This window comes from Passer domesticus, chromosome 3 (genome assembly GCF_036417665.1).
Source record: "Passer domesticus isolate bPasDom1 chromosome 3, bPasDom1.hap1, whole genome shotgun sequence".
NCBI lineage: Eukaryota > Metazoa > Chordata > Aves > Passeriformes > Passeridae > Passer > Passer domesticus.
In genome coordinates, this window is record NC_087476.1 from 73084530 (window position 1) to 73099481 (window position 14952).

Sequence of the window (14952 nt, forward strand, 5' to 3'; positions counted from 1 at the left end):
TTCAAGTACATGCTAGTGATATTTTGTCGTCCTGAAACATCATTCAAAGGTGTTAAGGGAAGAACCTCTGCTATGCACAGATGTGAATCAGAAGGCCAGAAATGTTGGGTTAACAGACTTCTCCTCAGCCTTTAGATCTGGGAATCAACTTCATCTTACTTTGGAGATATTTGGTTGTTGGATTGGTCCCTCTCCTCCTGCAAAATAAAGGTTCCATTATGATACAATTTTTGTGTGTGTGGTCCAGTACACCAAAAGTGTGTGCCTGATTCCTTCTGGGAAATGTTTTCTCTCTAAGTCCCTGTGGATGGGTGGAATGAACCTCAGCAAGCAGGCTGACAGAAGCATCTCCTGAGAGGAACCCTGTAAATCAGCATTTGCAGGTGTCAGGGCATCCCCATGCACATATCTGCAGGTGCCCATTTTTGCTCTCCAGCAGGGCCTGATAGGACACTATTCCATGGGAAAGGAGAAGGCTGCGTGTTTCTGCCTTGACAGGGATGGCACAGCCGTAATAGTGGGTGAGGGCAGAAAGCTGCTGCTGGTGATGCTCCAGAAAACAGCTGCTTTTGGAAATTCATCTAAAGCTGCTCAGGGTGTGGAGGCATCCCCAACACAGTTCCAAGGCCTTGCTGCTGCTCTTCCCTATGTGCAGCTCCCCTGGTACCTCCACCACTCTCAAAGCAAGGCTCAGGCAGGCACTAGACACTCCCAGCTCACAGTTTTGAGCATTTCTTCCGTGGATAGGGGATTTCCATGCATGGCCCTGGATATTCTGGATGAGCAGAGGACAGGGCCCTTGTCATGGGCCTTGGCACATTTGTGTTAAGCAGGTTTTGGGTAGATGCCATGTGCAGATGGATATAGAGCATTTCAGCTGTTCCCTTGTTGTTTGTTGCAACAAAAGGACACAATAATTTCACAGAACCCTGCTGATAGTGCAGAAAATGTTTTTCTTCTCTTTTAGCTGCCCTGGCTTTTTTTTTTTTTCCTTTATTTTTTCTTTAATGTGGTATTATTCAAACAGGTTGGCTACTGACAACTGAGATCACAATGGCAAAGACAGTTTAAAAAATATCATGAATTAATTATTTTCTCCCATGCCTGGCTGTATCACTTATCAGGCCTTCAATGGAAGCACTGGCCCAGTTCCCTTACCACGTGCACACTAATGGCTTGCTCCTCTATTATCCCTTTTGATCAGACACAGGTGGACAACAAGGCCTCCTCCTTGTCTATTTAAAAAGGTGCGCACTGTTGTCAGGGTGATTATATCTAATTACATCCCAGTTAATTATCAGACCTGAATAATTATGGCAGAACTACTCTTCTCCAGAGATAGGTGCATCTTCCATATGTCACACTACGGTCTCCACAGGGCAATTTCCCAAGACCTTTTGTTGGGATGTGCTGGCTACAGGAAGGGGCTGTGGGAGAGCTGCTGAGACTCATCAGGGACCAAACAGTCCAGTGGTCTTCACTTGCCCTCCCTGAACTCACAGCTAACTGGGCTGAGTTTCTTTTTGTTGCACTGGTAACAGAGCTCCCATTCCCCTCCTGCTCCACCACTGGGGGTGGAGGAGGTAGAGAAAAATCAAGAGTGAAGTTGAGACTGGGATGAAGTGAGGAGTGGGGAGGAAGAGATTTTAAGATTTTGGTTTATTTTTCTTTATCCTACTCTGATTTGTTTGGTAATAAATTAATTTCCCCAAGCGGAGTTTGTTTTGCCCCTGACAGTAATCAGTGAGTGATCTCTCCCCACCCTTACCTTGACCCACAAGCCTTTTGTTATATTTTCTGTCCCCTGCCCAGCTTAATAGGGAGGAGTGGCTTTGGTGGACACCTGGCACAGAGCCAGGTCAACCCACATCTCATGAGTGATGCTTATGTGTGTGTCCTGATAGACTAGATCAGGTGACAGCAGTCATCTCAAACCCCATGTGTTCATATTGCCTGCAGCTTCTGTACAGTCTCCTCAGCCTGGATCTAGCTGTTCTCTGAAAGTTGTGAATCTCTCTGACAACCTGAAAACAGCAAATATTTTTTTAAAAAATTAATCTATTGGGTTCAGTGTAATATATGACTGCTTTCACGTCAAAGGCTACTCCAGAGTCTGCACTGTGGGCAAGAGCAAGAAAGAAACAGTGGCACCAAAACCACTCCAAACATTTATCTAAGACCTGCATGTCAAGCATGCACAAGTTTATAATAGTTGTATTAAACCCACTTGAATATTTAATTTCATGCCGTAATTGCCTCACTATGAAGACACAACAAAGACTTCCGTCATAGGTGTTTTCCTAGGTCCTTAACCCAAAATGTTGCATCCTCATTGTCACTCAGTGCAAAAAAACCCTCAAAAAACCCAAAAAAACCCCAAAAAAACAACAACAACCCCCTCCCCCCCCCCAAAAAAAAGACTGTCAGCTTCCAAGATTCTTTAGTACAATTTTCACATTCTCTTTATAGTATTAATGTCAAGCCTTTATGCCTTTATTTAGAGTATAAATGTCAAGCCTTACTTTGAGTCTCAGTGTGATCTCGGGCTTAGGAGATGCATCTGCATTACCATTTAAATTTGAATCTGAGGTGTGATTTTGAATAGTTTCTCACTGTGGTCCTCATGGACCACATTTTGCTTCACAGGGTGGAGAGACCATTTCTACCTAGTGCCTTTCCAGTGGGTGAATATAAACCACAGCGCACACACCAGGAGTGCAATGGATGGGCTGCTGCCACTGAGTGTCTGTTCTGTGGGATTGGAGCAGATGTAGTCCCATCTAACAGTCCCAAGGGCACCTGGTAGGGGTGGTGGGTCCCATGGCCTGCCATTCACTCCACAAGCCCACTCTTACCCTGACAAACCACTCACTATAAAAGGTTTAGCCACTGATGTCTGGCAGCATTGAGGCAAATGATACATGTGCTAAAAATTTCTGTTCTTAATGAGCTCTGAAATTACTATTTTTCCAATTCACTCCCTCTTCTCTTGTGCCCGGGTTGTAACACAGGTCAAATAGGTTTTCTGTTTGCTAGCAGTATATCACAACCTACTTTTATGGTATTTATACAACATCAGCACTTTTTAACCTTTTTAAAAATGTAAGCTGTCCAGTCTTTTCAGTCTTTTCTCAGATGGGAAATTTCACACGCTCTTTTCCATTCCTGTCACCTTTCTCTGAACTCTGTCTGTCTTGCTCTGGTGCAGGCATCTTGTGAAACTTGGGAGTATTGGGTGTCCAGTCCTGCATATTTTATTCCAAATGTGAATGCATCATCGACGTACATAATTAATTGCTTGCATTTTACACATTATTCTCTATCCTGCTCTTTTTGCAGTCTAACATCTTGCCTGACCAATAAATTAGAGCTGTGCTCTGCATCCAAATGATCTCTGAGACGTCCACCGTGACACTCAGCTGCTTTTCCCAAGCCACTGCAGGTAATTGAGAGCTCTGTAAGGCATATGAGCACATCCATTTTTTTTTCTTGCCTTTAGTGTGCAACACTTTGTCTGAACAGAGCTGAACCTTGTATGACACCATGTTACCCATTCATCTAGTCAGATAAGGTGCCTCTGAAGTTGCTCACAGACTTTTCAGAGTTTGACTAATTCTGTATTCTTTGCAGATTTGGTGGATTCACAACTACCTTTTTTCCAGATCTTTCCTGAGTATCCTGGGCAACCCAAGAGGCCATATGGATCCTTAAAAAACCTGAAAGGCAATTTTTTTCTATGATGAAACATATATTTAAACCCAATTTCTTTTTTTCCCTGCTCAGAGTTAAATCAAATTCTCACATAAGCAAACATTATATGGGATTTTTTTTCTCTCATTTTTTCCTGCCATCTCTCAGTATCCAGGGCTATCCCACCCATATAGGTGCAAGAAGAAAAAACAAAGAGTCCATTAAAAGCCAGCAAGAGGAGAAATCTTACACCAAGACCACTCCAAAAACACTGAGGATGGCTACGGTACACACTGGTATCCACTGACAGCTTTGTGCCTATCAGGAGTAATGTTCCTCTATTATATTAAAACTAAAACACCACAATTTTCCTTTATTTCTGTGTCAGCCCATATTTGTCTGAGGTTTCAGGAGCACTGCGTGTCTGTCCCTATTTTTATTTCAGTTTTATTTTGAGGGTAGAGCAGTGCACGATATGGCATTGCCCGAGATTGGCAGACTCCAAGATGGTGTGGAAGAGAGGGACAGGACAGGTGCCAAGCAGGAATTAAGTCTGCATTCTGCCAGAACAATGCTGCATCATGCAGACATATCCTGGAGCACACAGCACCCTAGTGATAATTTCACAGAATTAATTTTCCCAAAATTAAAAAAAAAAAGGCAACAGAACAGAAAGGATGAGGCAAATTACCAACACTAATCAGTCTCTCTCTCTCTCTCTTCCCTTTCCCCTTGTATGATAATTATGATAATTAACAAGCTAACAAGCTTCTAGTAAAAACAGTTCCAGAATTTCAATGTATAATTAATATTTACATCCATAACAAGTTGTCATTTATGGTGCATGTTGGTTTTCTTTTTTTCAAAGGAAATTGTGCTTTATACTCAGAAAAGAAAAATCCTTCAAGAACATGCACTAAAAAGGCATCCTAAATTCAGAAATCTTGTCCTTATTTGCTATTTATTTATGCAGGGATATGCAAGTGTTTTAACATCTGGGTTTATACAAATTATGAGTGCACATCTATAAATAGATGCAGTTTAATCTTTTTCTTCACAGAAGGCCATAAATCCACCACCATACTCAAAATCACTTGTATTCCAGGTGCGTCCTTGCACATAAACCTTTTCATCTTTTAGTGACCTGTAAAACCAAGTTCAGGTGACCAGTCATTTCCAGAAATGATGGGTCCTTATTATGCAAAATAGCTGCTTGTTCCTGCATGTTTTCTTCAAGCAAACTGCATCTGTAGTTTTCCACCTGCTGGGAAATATAGAGCAGCAGGCAAATACTTCAGTAAAATAGGGTCAAATTTCTCAATGCTCATTCAGGGTGATAGCCATGCTTGGGTAACGCATTGATGATGGACAAGAGTTGCCTAGAGAAGTAATAGCCACTTCTCTTTGAGTATAAAACATCACCTACAGGCAGCTGGGTAAACTGGCTCCAACAAACACCTTAAAGCTGCAGCTTCTGCGTTAGAGCTGAAGGATGCTATAACCTGAGAAGACTGGTACTGTCTCAAGGGTAGGTTTTGATTGAGTGCCTCTTAACCCATCCATCATGTGATAGTCCTTGTCTCACCTTATGGCAAATGGCTGTCCTCAGATTCTCCCAAGATGATGGCATGTCTTGGTTTGAAAAGACAGTTGTCTGCTAAGGAAGGCAGAAGCTTCCCTTGAGATGGAGAATGTAAACCTCCTCCATCTGAATTTTATAAGGGGCTCTCAGGCAAAGATATGGGAGTAGGAATAACAGTTCTTTATTAGGGAAAAAATAAAAGTAAAATAAAAATGCAGTAATACAAAACAACACTGACAGAGTCAGAATAACCCTGTGGGTCACGGTGGTGGTAGCAGTCTGATTGAATGGTGGCTGCAGTCCTCCTGAGGTATCAGGTGTGGTTCTGTTAAAGCAGTGATCCTGTAGAAGGGTAAAGTCTTCTTCTGAAGATCCAGTGGTGGTATAGATGGGCCTGGTCTTCCTCTGTGAATCCAGTGGAAACACTCACTCTGGTTTTCCAAATCTCAGATTATATCCAGGTAGGAATGCTTGGCTCCTCCCCTTGGACAGAGCATCTCACAATGGGATGATGTGATTTTATCAGTCATGCAGTGAGACTCAGTGACCCATTAACAGAAAATATTTTCTGGAGGAAGTACTGGTTGTGGAAGAGACTGCCCCACCTGGTTTTAACAGGTGGCCCAATTAACAGAAGATAACTGCCCTACCTCTAACAGATGGCAATAGAATACACACTCCCAGCCACATCTTGCATTTCCAACCTAAGACATGGCTTTTCAAAGGAGTAACTGAAGGAGATGGGACAATGATTTACTTGGCATCAAAAAAGAGGTTAAAGGATGAAGAAAATCTCTAGAGATATACAGAGAAGAGATGCATTGAGAGATATAGCCAAGAAAAAATTCTGGAAAGATTTATTGCTCTTATTCATTAATTTTGATCCAACAATGTATGTTCTTTGGCCAGTTGGTTTCCAGGTTTTGTCTTCCCCACAAGTTCAATAACCAAAGGAAGCATGGGCGGTAGGGTGAAGGGCTTGTTCCTCCGATCCAGCCCCAGGGGAAGGATGATGGTGCTTCAGGGTGGGAGCCAGCTCATCCTGCAACTCCCTCCGGTGGAGACCACAGCCCATACTCCTGTGGTATCTGCTTGACAGGAGGGGTGGGAATAGAGAACAAGCGGAAGAAAAAGGAAGGGAATACACATGGGGGAAACTAGCGTGGCTTTAGGTCTCTTTAACAGAAAAGGAAAGGCACTATAAATATCCACAGCTTAGAAAGAAACTCACAGGAATCGTCAACTTCAGAATTGAGTCAACACTTGATATTTAAGTTGGAACCAAAGGTAGATTTATTCATAAGTGAAACTGGACTTGAATTCTGGCAATACTTATTTGCTAGATGAGATTAAATATGGGGTCTAGATATACAGTCAAGTCCACAGAACTTGAACTAATTAAAACACTTCATTAAATCAGTCACATCCCAGCTGTGGAGCATAAGCATTCATCTATATCAAGTCATCATTTTGTACAATATTTCATGGCAAAAAAAAGGAAGAGTCATAACCATGTGCTTCTTCCAAACTACTACACAGACAGATCCCTGTAAACTTTGGTAGCAAAGTCATCTTGTCACTGTTTCCTAAGTGACTGGCAAACTTTGAATTAATTCCTTACAAATATACTACACTCACCTTGCTTGGATACTTGCACAAAACTGATTAAATACACACAAAAAGTGTGAACAGAAATATGTCTAGTGTGCAAACCTTGAAAACGCCTTCTAAGCTCTGACTCCTGTAGTTGTTTCAAGCCTGGAGGTGGATACTTTGCAATGATTAAATATAGAAGAAGTGTTGCATGCAGGATGCTCAACAGCTGTTGGGCCATACATTTGATTAATAAGGGCAAAATAATGACACAGGAGACTTAGATTTCTTCCACAAAGCATTTCACCTGGTACCATATGGCAATTAATTAAGAAACTAGGACACTACAAGATAAAAGCTCTTCAAATTTAAGATTTTTTAATTTATTAAAAATTAACTGATATTTTTTGAAGTGCAATTTGAAGTGGGAAATCTTTCTTGTGGGCTTCATTCTACACTAAGTGAGTGTGACATTTATATATGTAACATATATTTATATCTATTTTTATCAGTGGGGAAAAAAAAAATTTAGCATTGCAGGTGGCACAAGATAACACTTCTATTTATCTATGTGCAATTCAAGAACTATGGTAGGAGTTAGGGAATTCATATGGTCCTCTCAAGCCATAAAATATTGTGATGGAATATCCCTCTTTTCTTTTCTTTTGGAAACTGAAGCATTTCTCTGCTGTTGTCAGTCACTTACTAAATATGCACTGATCCAAAAGTGTGGCTATTTAGAGATTGCCTAAGCAAGGAAACAGTTCAAGAGCTATACAGAGGCAAATTTACAGCAGTGCTACTGTCAGTAAGAAGGAGGATGTAAAACTGCTTTAAGAGGAACTAAATAATAAGCTCCAGGTGAAAAAGAGGAAATAAGAGGGACACATTCTTGGAGGATTTCAGTTGAATCAGGGGACCCTCTAGGGACAGAAAGAACAAATTTACCTAACCATGATCCTGAACGACAGCTACCAAATGGAAAAGAAGTTTAAAAACTTGGAGAATTTTACCCCTTCCCAACTCCTCTGAAGGATAAGAAATAAAATTAAGACATATTGTGTGTGTGTGTGTGTGTGTGTGTTTGCATGCTTACTATTTCTTCAGATCTTTCCCTCATGTTCTTCTAAGCAGTTTGTAACACTATGTTAGAATCTGGCACAAAGCCTGTCTGTGCCTTTGTATGCTTATACTGTGTCTGCAGCTCCAGAGGACACTGTTTTGGAAAGGGCTGGATGTGCAGCAGCGTGAGTCCCCAGCTCACAGCACAAAGACAAGACCCTTTCCTGAGACCCCATACTGGGCTGTGAGAGATCCCATGATTAAAATTCTGATTAAAGACTATTTTGGCTCACTTTTGACTGATACTGAACAAACACAAAAACATTTCTCACAGGTGGGAAACATTGCTTCTTACTTAGTGATGAACTAAAAATTTCACATGGACTTTATCACATCCTTGGAGGATGCCCCATCAAAGCTTCACTTATTGAACAATCAAGCTTTGTTATTAGCACAGGGAATGGAATTTTGTTGGAAAAAGAAGACCACTGGCTGCTTTATTCAGCTAGGCTCTATCTGATAGTCTGGGTTCAGACCATGGGGACAATGACTCACATCTTAAAATTAGAAGTCATCACTACACTGAGAAAATTTTGAGATTTTCAAAATATCCCTGTTTGATTAAATATGTTTTAAATTAGAGTAGAGAAGGAAAAAAATCTATTCACATAATAAATAAAATCCTCCACTTGGGATGCGCAATGCAAGGCTTGGAGTACCAAGAAGCTGTTCTTATCTCAGAGCACGGCTGCAATAGGGACATAATCCAGAGTGGCTACTCTGTTAACTTCCAGCATGGACTTATTTTCTCTGGAGCTCTGCCTACATTTAGAGGATTCTGGAGGTGAGTTGAGTGGAGCAACCAAGAGATGTTCTTTTGTGACAAACAAAGGCATCTGTTTAAGGAGATGATTCAGAGCATTGTTTTAAATTCACCCCCACGCACACACTTATTTTGCCTCCCCATGGGGACAGGTGCTGAGATTACAGAAATGTAGGTGCTACTGGATATCTGTTCACTGGGGAAAAACATGTAGCTTTTCATCATGGCAGATACACTGATGCCCTCTATTTCGCTCCTTTACTGAGGACATTTTATCTGATGTGCTCTCAGACAGGACTCCTTGCTATATGTTATTTGACAAAACACTTGAGCAAGAGGCAGGGCAAGCTTACTGTGACAGGGCAGGATGGCTTTGCAGACCGGAAGGAGGTGTGTGCCCTCCAGCATGCCGTCCTTCATCTCCCAGAGAGGCTAGTGTGTAACACAGAACTTCTAGCTTATGCCTGTGCAATCCACTGCCTCACAGTCTTGGTGGCTGGAAGCTGAAGGTGGCTGGAACAGACTGGAAGCTGCAATAAGATTTGCCCAGCCACACCTAAAGGTGAGCTGGACAGACATTCTAAGCAGTGAGGATGACTGAATGGACTTGATCTTCAGGTGATCTCAAATACTTCTGAATCGATTGGATAGGCTTTTGTGCCTGGTCATAGATGGCAATACCTGTGATGGGCATGGGATGTGAATGCATCATTTCACAGCTTTCCCTCTAGACAGGATAATACAGTCTCCTTTGTGGACAATTCCCAGCATGTAGAGAGAGCTAGGGAAAGCTAGTAGCTCTTGCCAGTCTTGCTCTTCATGGGACTTTAGGGCAATAACTCCCTGGAAACTCCCTTTTGTTCCCAGGAGAAAAGCCTTCGACGACTCTCTTGACTCAGCCCAGGACCATGCTTTATGCTCCACCAGTGCTAACCCAAACAGAGCTTTTAACTTAAAGGCTAACACATGTAAATCTAAAAAGATTCCTTAGGAATCAACAGAAGTTTTTAATGTAAACATGGGATTTGTACACAGCAAAACAGGGAGTGATAAGGAAAAGAAGAAAGGAAGGGAAGCAAGAAAGCCCATGCCCAACACCAGGATCCTTGACTATACTGATTATAAAACATAAGGACAGGTACAATTGTTTGCATTTTATTAATGAGAAAGTGAAGCTCGCTCTCCCTCAGTTTGTCTTCTAAATCTACTGTGTTTCAGCTGGTAGCCATTCCCCCTTGTCCTGTTGCTACACACTCTTGTAATGCTTGTATATTCACTGTATTTTACTTTATGTTGAACATGACTCTGAATTTATGAATACCGTTGCTTAACCCATGTGTCTCACTGGGAATTTGGACCTTAGGCTTCATTCTTCCTACCCTCAAACTTAGAGATTCCAAATATGTAGGCACCATTAGAACTAATTTCCCCAAATCTGTTCCATTTTTGCACTCTGCACACATGGCTTTTAGTCATGCTTTTCTTGCAAGAAAGCTCCATACAAAACAAGTGAGCTCTCACCCAAAAGGGAGAACAGAGAGATGCTGGGGACATGGCCACAGTCTCCATTTCCCAGTCCCCTGGCCTCATTCCTCTGAGTGGGAGCATGGGCTCATTGCCTGCATTTTTCCTGGAGCAGGTTGTGCCTTCTGGCCTGTTCACTACACTTACACGGAAAGAAAATGCCCATCGCCTTGTCTTCTTACAGGCCATTCACATGAGGGAAAATAAAGAGCTTTGCCTTTGTCTGAGTCAATGGCATACCTGATTTATTTTTTCTCCCAGTAGGTAAGAATGTGCTTCTGTGCACATCCTTCACCACCACCCCCTTGCTGCCTATTTGTTTTTTCCCAGTTAAGTCTGTGAGGAAATCCTCTTGGTAAAGCCAGTTAATAAGATTAGATAAATGTCTTTGAAACCAAAATACTGATATAAAAATCAGAACAACAGAGCACCAGCTGGCTTTTCTTTTGCTCATTCAAATGCAGCTGGAACACCACAGCCAGTAACAAGCAAACTGGGAGTGATAATCAATAAGCAGTGAAACAAGAGCAAGATGCCTCTGGAGGAATTTTCCCTTGGTGAGAAAGATGGATTAGCTCTAATTCTCAAGGCACATGAACAAAAAACATTTGCCTAAATTCAGACATAGTTTAAATACTGCTCTGGAGAACCGTGACAGCCTGAAATAGCAGTGAAACAAGATCCTCAGGACACAGCCAATGATGATATTTAATATAGGCGCTGGCTTTTTTAATGCAAGGTAGCTGCTGCATTGTATAATAAAGAACGTATAATAACGATGTATAATGATTAAAGGCTGTTTAGTTAAGGACACAGGGTGAGAGAATGATATTGCAGACTATTATATCTCTGTGCATACAGAGGCATGCAGTTCTGGGCAGCTTATCCAGCAGGGTGCTGTGTACACAGCAGGCTAAAGACAGAAACATTAACTAAATCACAAGTTTGGATCATTTATCTTATCGTCACATGGGGGAAGAGTTTATCTTTCAAGCAGGCACACCTGCTCTCCTTGTAAAACTTTACTCATTCCATTGCCAACCGCATTCTTTCTTCTTGTTCAAACATGCCGCTGCAGGAGTGGGCTGGAGCCTAGGGTGGGTGTCCATCTCTCTTGAAGCCAGCTCCCATCTCTGTATCTGCACATCCTGTCTCAGGTGGGAACACCTGCCTGTCCTGGGGCACTAGCCCATGGCAGCAGCACGCAAGCTCCATCGCCCATCCATGTCACCCACAACAAGGATGCCGGGCTGAGATCAAAAACACTCTGCAGGCATTTACAGAAACAACAGAAACTCCTCATTTTGTGCTTCTGCTTATGGAATAAAGTGATAGGAATTAAATTTGGGAATCTGATGAAATTTGAGCGCTTCAGTGGGTTGTGGTAGTCTAGTGAACTGGGTTCAAAATCTCATTAACTGGGATTTCAGATGAAACCTGTAATATCTTTCAAGATAAAATAGACATGAAATGTCAAACCTCTGGCCAAATGGACAACTCTATGAGGGTGGCATGTGGATGAGTGCTCACCTCAAAAAGTATATTGAGTTAAACAAAGATCACATAAATACTAGAAACTGGGATTAGGATGTGAAAAAGTCATGTTAGAATTGAGAGCATGTGCCACCAAAGCGGGAATTATTTCAGTTAATCTGACCTCAATCCTAGGCAAGTCTGGTCCTATAGATGAGGAACTAAAACAAGAGCAGGTGCAGGGAAATGTTACTGGGCATGTCCATGAAATAACAAACCTATTTTATGAGTGGACACTAAAAAAGCTGTGCTTGTTTAACATGAAAAAAAATGAAGTCTGAGAAAGGATACAGTTCCTTATTATAAATACATTGAAGTGATATGCAAACATTAGATAGAGAGCAGAGCCACCCAACTAGGGGACAATATTGGCACAAGAACAAATTAATATGAATGGGCTGTGAAAAGAAACTTGGATACTAGAAGGGGGTTTCTAAGCAACATGGACAAAGTTCTGGTACAGCAGTACAGCAAACAGATGAGTAGGAGAGACAGATTATTTCTGGTATTTGACAGAGCTGAAAAAAATCATGTGCAATCTGGTTGACTGAACCACAGCAGACAGCACCTAGGAGGTCCCTTCTAGTCCCATCCTTGACATTTCTAAATGGTTTTCACTAATTGGAGGGGAAACTACGTACACAAAGGTCAAACTCGATATCTTTGGAAAATTTGTATAAAAACACCTGAATAAATAGAACTTATATTAGGCCAGTTTGTAAAAGTCAAAAGGAAACAAAGGCTTCCTCTTGATTGCTAACAGCTGCAATGCCTGCCATCCAGAAAGGCTGTTGGCAAGAGAATCCCCACTGTCACCGACCCACCGATGTACACTGCTGGGGCACTCACGCTCACACCCACTCTGCTCTGAGCCTGCAGAAGCCACGGCTATAGATCACTAGGCTGCAAATTCTGGGCTGCAGGACTCCCTCCATCACACAGCCTGTCGTTCCCGCAGACAGGACAGCACCTTGCTTGAATGTTAATGAAAACAAACTCTCAAAATATCCACAGCATAGGTTTGACACAGTTCATGTTAAATTAAACTCCATGAATCAAGTACAAGAATTTGCATATGTGGTTGCTCTTTCCTGAGATCAGTGTCTGTCTTGCTTTAGTACGTTCACCTGTGTAAAAGTAAGGGATGCTAAGAAACTCTGTTAGGCACTATCTCATATTACCCAGTATAGATAATGAACAACAACAAAAAAAATCCAGTCCCACAGTAACCTCCCTTATCCCCCCCACCCTACTTCATTATACATATGTAAATCACATGGGAGACTAAAGCAAAAAAAACCAAGAAACCAACGTTAAAAATCAGGTTAAATTGTTCAGTATTTCTAGCATGAATAATAGACTATAAATAAAGAAACAACAATGGTGTGTAATAAAGCTTTAAAGCTCACAATGTAATTCCTCATGTCAAGTAACTACTGATTAATTTGAATAGAAATTAACACCAAACTGAAAGATAATTGTGTAGAAGCTCTGTATCCTGGATCCAGAGCACAGGTGCTGGGACACATCTGGCCCCAAGGGTAGCACAGAGACCATTATTCTTAACCAGAAAACACCCTGCCCCACTTTTACAGCAGAAGACTCAGGAGGACAGAGAAATGCTATCAATTAGATGGGCATCAGTTCTGTAATCATCCCACAGCCATGTCCCCAGAGGTATATTTAGTATCAGATGCATTTTCTACACCAAATAAATATTCCAGACTTCAGTGTTAATACACCATTAAAATGACACCATCATGCTACATGAAATACTATAAATTAGACCTTGAATATTAGAGGCCAGAAAGGAATAGCCATTACTCTCTCCCCTGCTCCTTTCTCATCAGTGCATACCCTCCCAGAGAAAAATATTTGTAAAGGAAGCAGCTTGTCACAGTGTCTGTGACTTTGAGGCAGACTCTCTGCTGATGCAGGTTCCTAAATATCAAGAAATGAGTGCTGGGAGGGTGAGCTGGAGAACATTTTCTGTTCAGAGCATGGTGTTGAAGACGTGAGCTGGGTTTGCTTTATCTTCCCTCTTCCCTCTTTTTCTCCTCCCTCTTCCCTCACATCATCTCTCCCTACCCCTTCCCTTTGGCGCTATATAAACCAGTGGGCAGGGCAACCAGCTGCTTCCACAGCAGGACAATATTTGGGCAGAGTCCATGTTGACACAAGTGCATTATATCCTGAAGGGTCAACTGCAGTTTTTTGTCTTTTTTTTTTCCCTGCACTTCTTTCTTATCAACTGTGAAGCATTATCCTTCTGCTTTTGCATAGATGCCATTAGTTCAAAATTTATGAGCTCATCTAATTGTCATCTCCTATCACTGTACTATCCTGCCAGTTTAAGGGCAGTATTATTTCCCCTTAATACGACTAGAAACCCTCCCCTTCCTAACATTTAATAAAAGGTGCACGTAGGACTGGCTAGACAACCAGAACTCCATTCTTCCATCTTGGGCTCTTCTGAGCAAGGATTAGGAGGAACGTTATTGCTCTCTGCAACTACCTGAAAGGAGATTGTAACCAGGTGGGACTTGATCTTCTCTCCCAAGTAACAAGCAATTAGACAAAAAGAAATTGGCCTGAAGATGCACCAGGGATGGTTTAGGCTGGATATTAGGAAAGACTTGTTCACCAAAATAGTCAGGCATTGTAACAGGCTGTCCAGGGAAGTGATAGATTCACCATCCCTGGAATTGTTCAAATAAAATATGTGGATGTGGCACTTGAAGATATGGTTTAGTGTTGAACAAGGTAATGTTGAACTCAATGATCATAGAGGTCCTTTCCAGCCTCAGTGATTCTCACACCTAAAAGCCAAACAAACCCACAGTATAGCAACCCATGGTCCGAATATTGGCTAACTTGGTGCCTCAACATCTGTCCTCTGCAGGAGAGAGCTGTCCAAGTGCTTGGCCTGCTGTTCACAACCCCTCTCTTCAGCACACCTGTGCTTCTCGACCTTAGAGTCCTTCAGGAATGGTGGCCTTGATGTTGGAGGGCCGATGTGTACAGCCCATGATTACAATATACAGCTTGGGAAGTACCTTGGTTCATGCACCATCCTGCAGATCTGAACAGGCAAAACAGCTTCAGCCACCTAGAGGCAGCAGCACAGCCAAAACACTCTAACTGC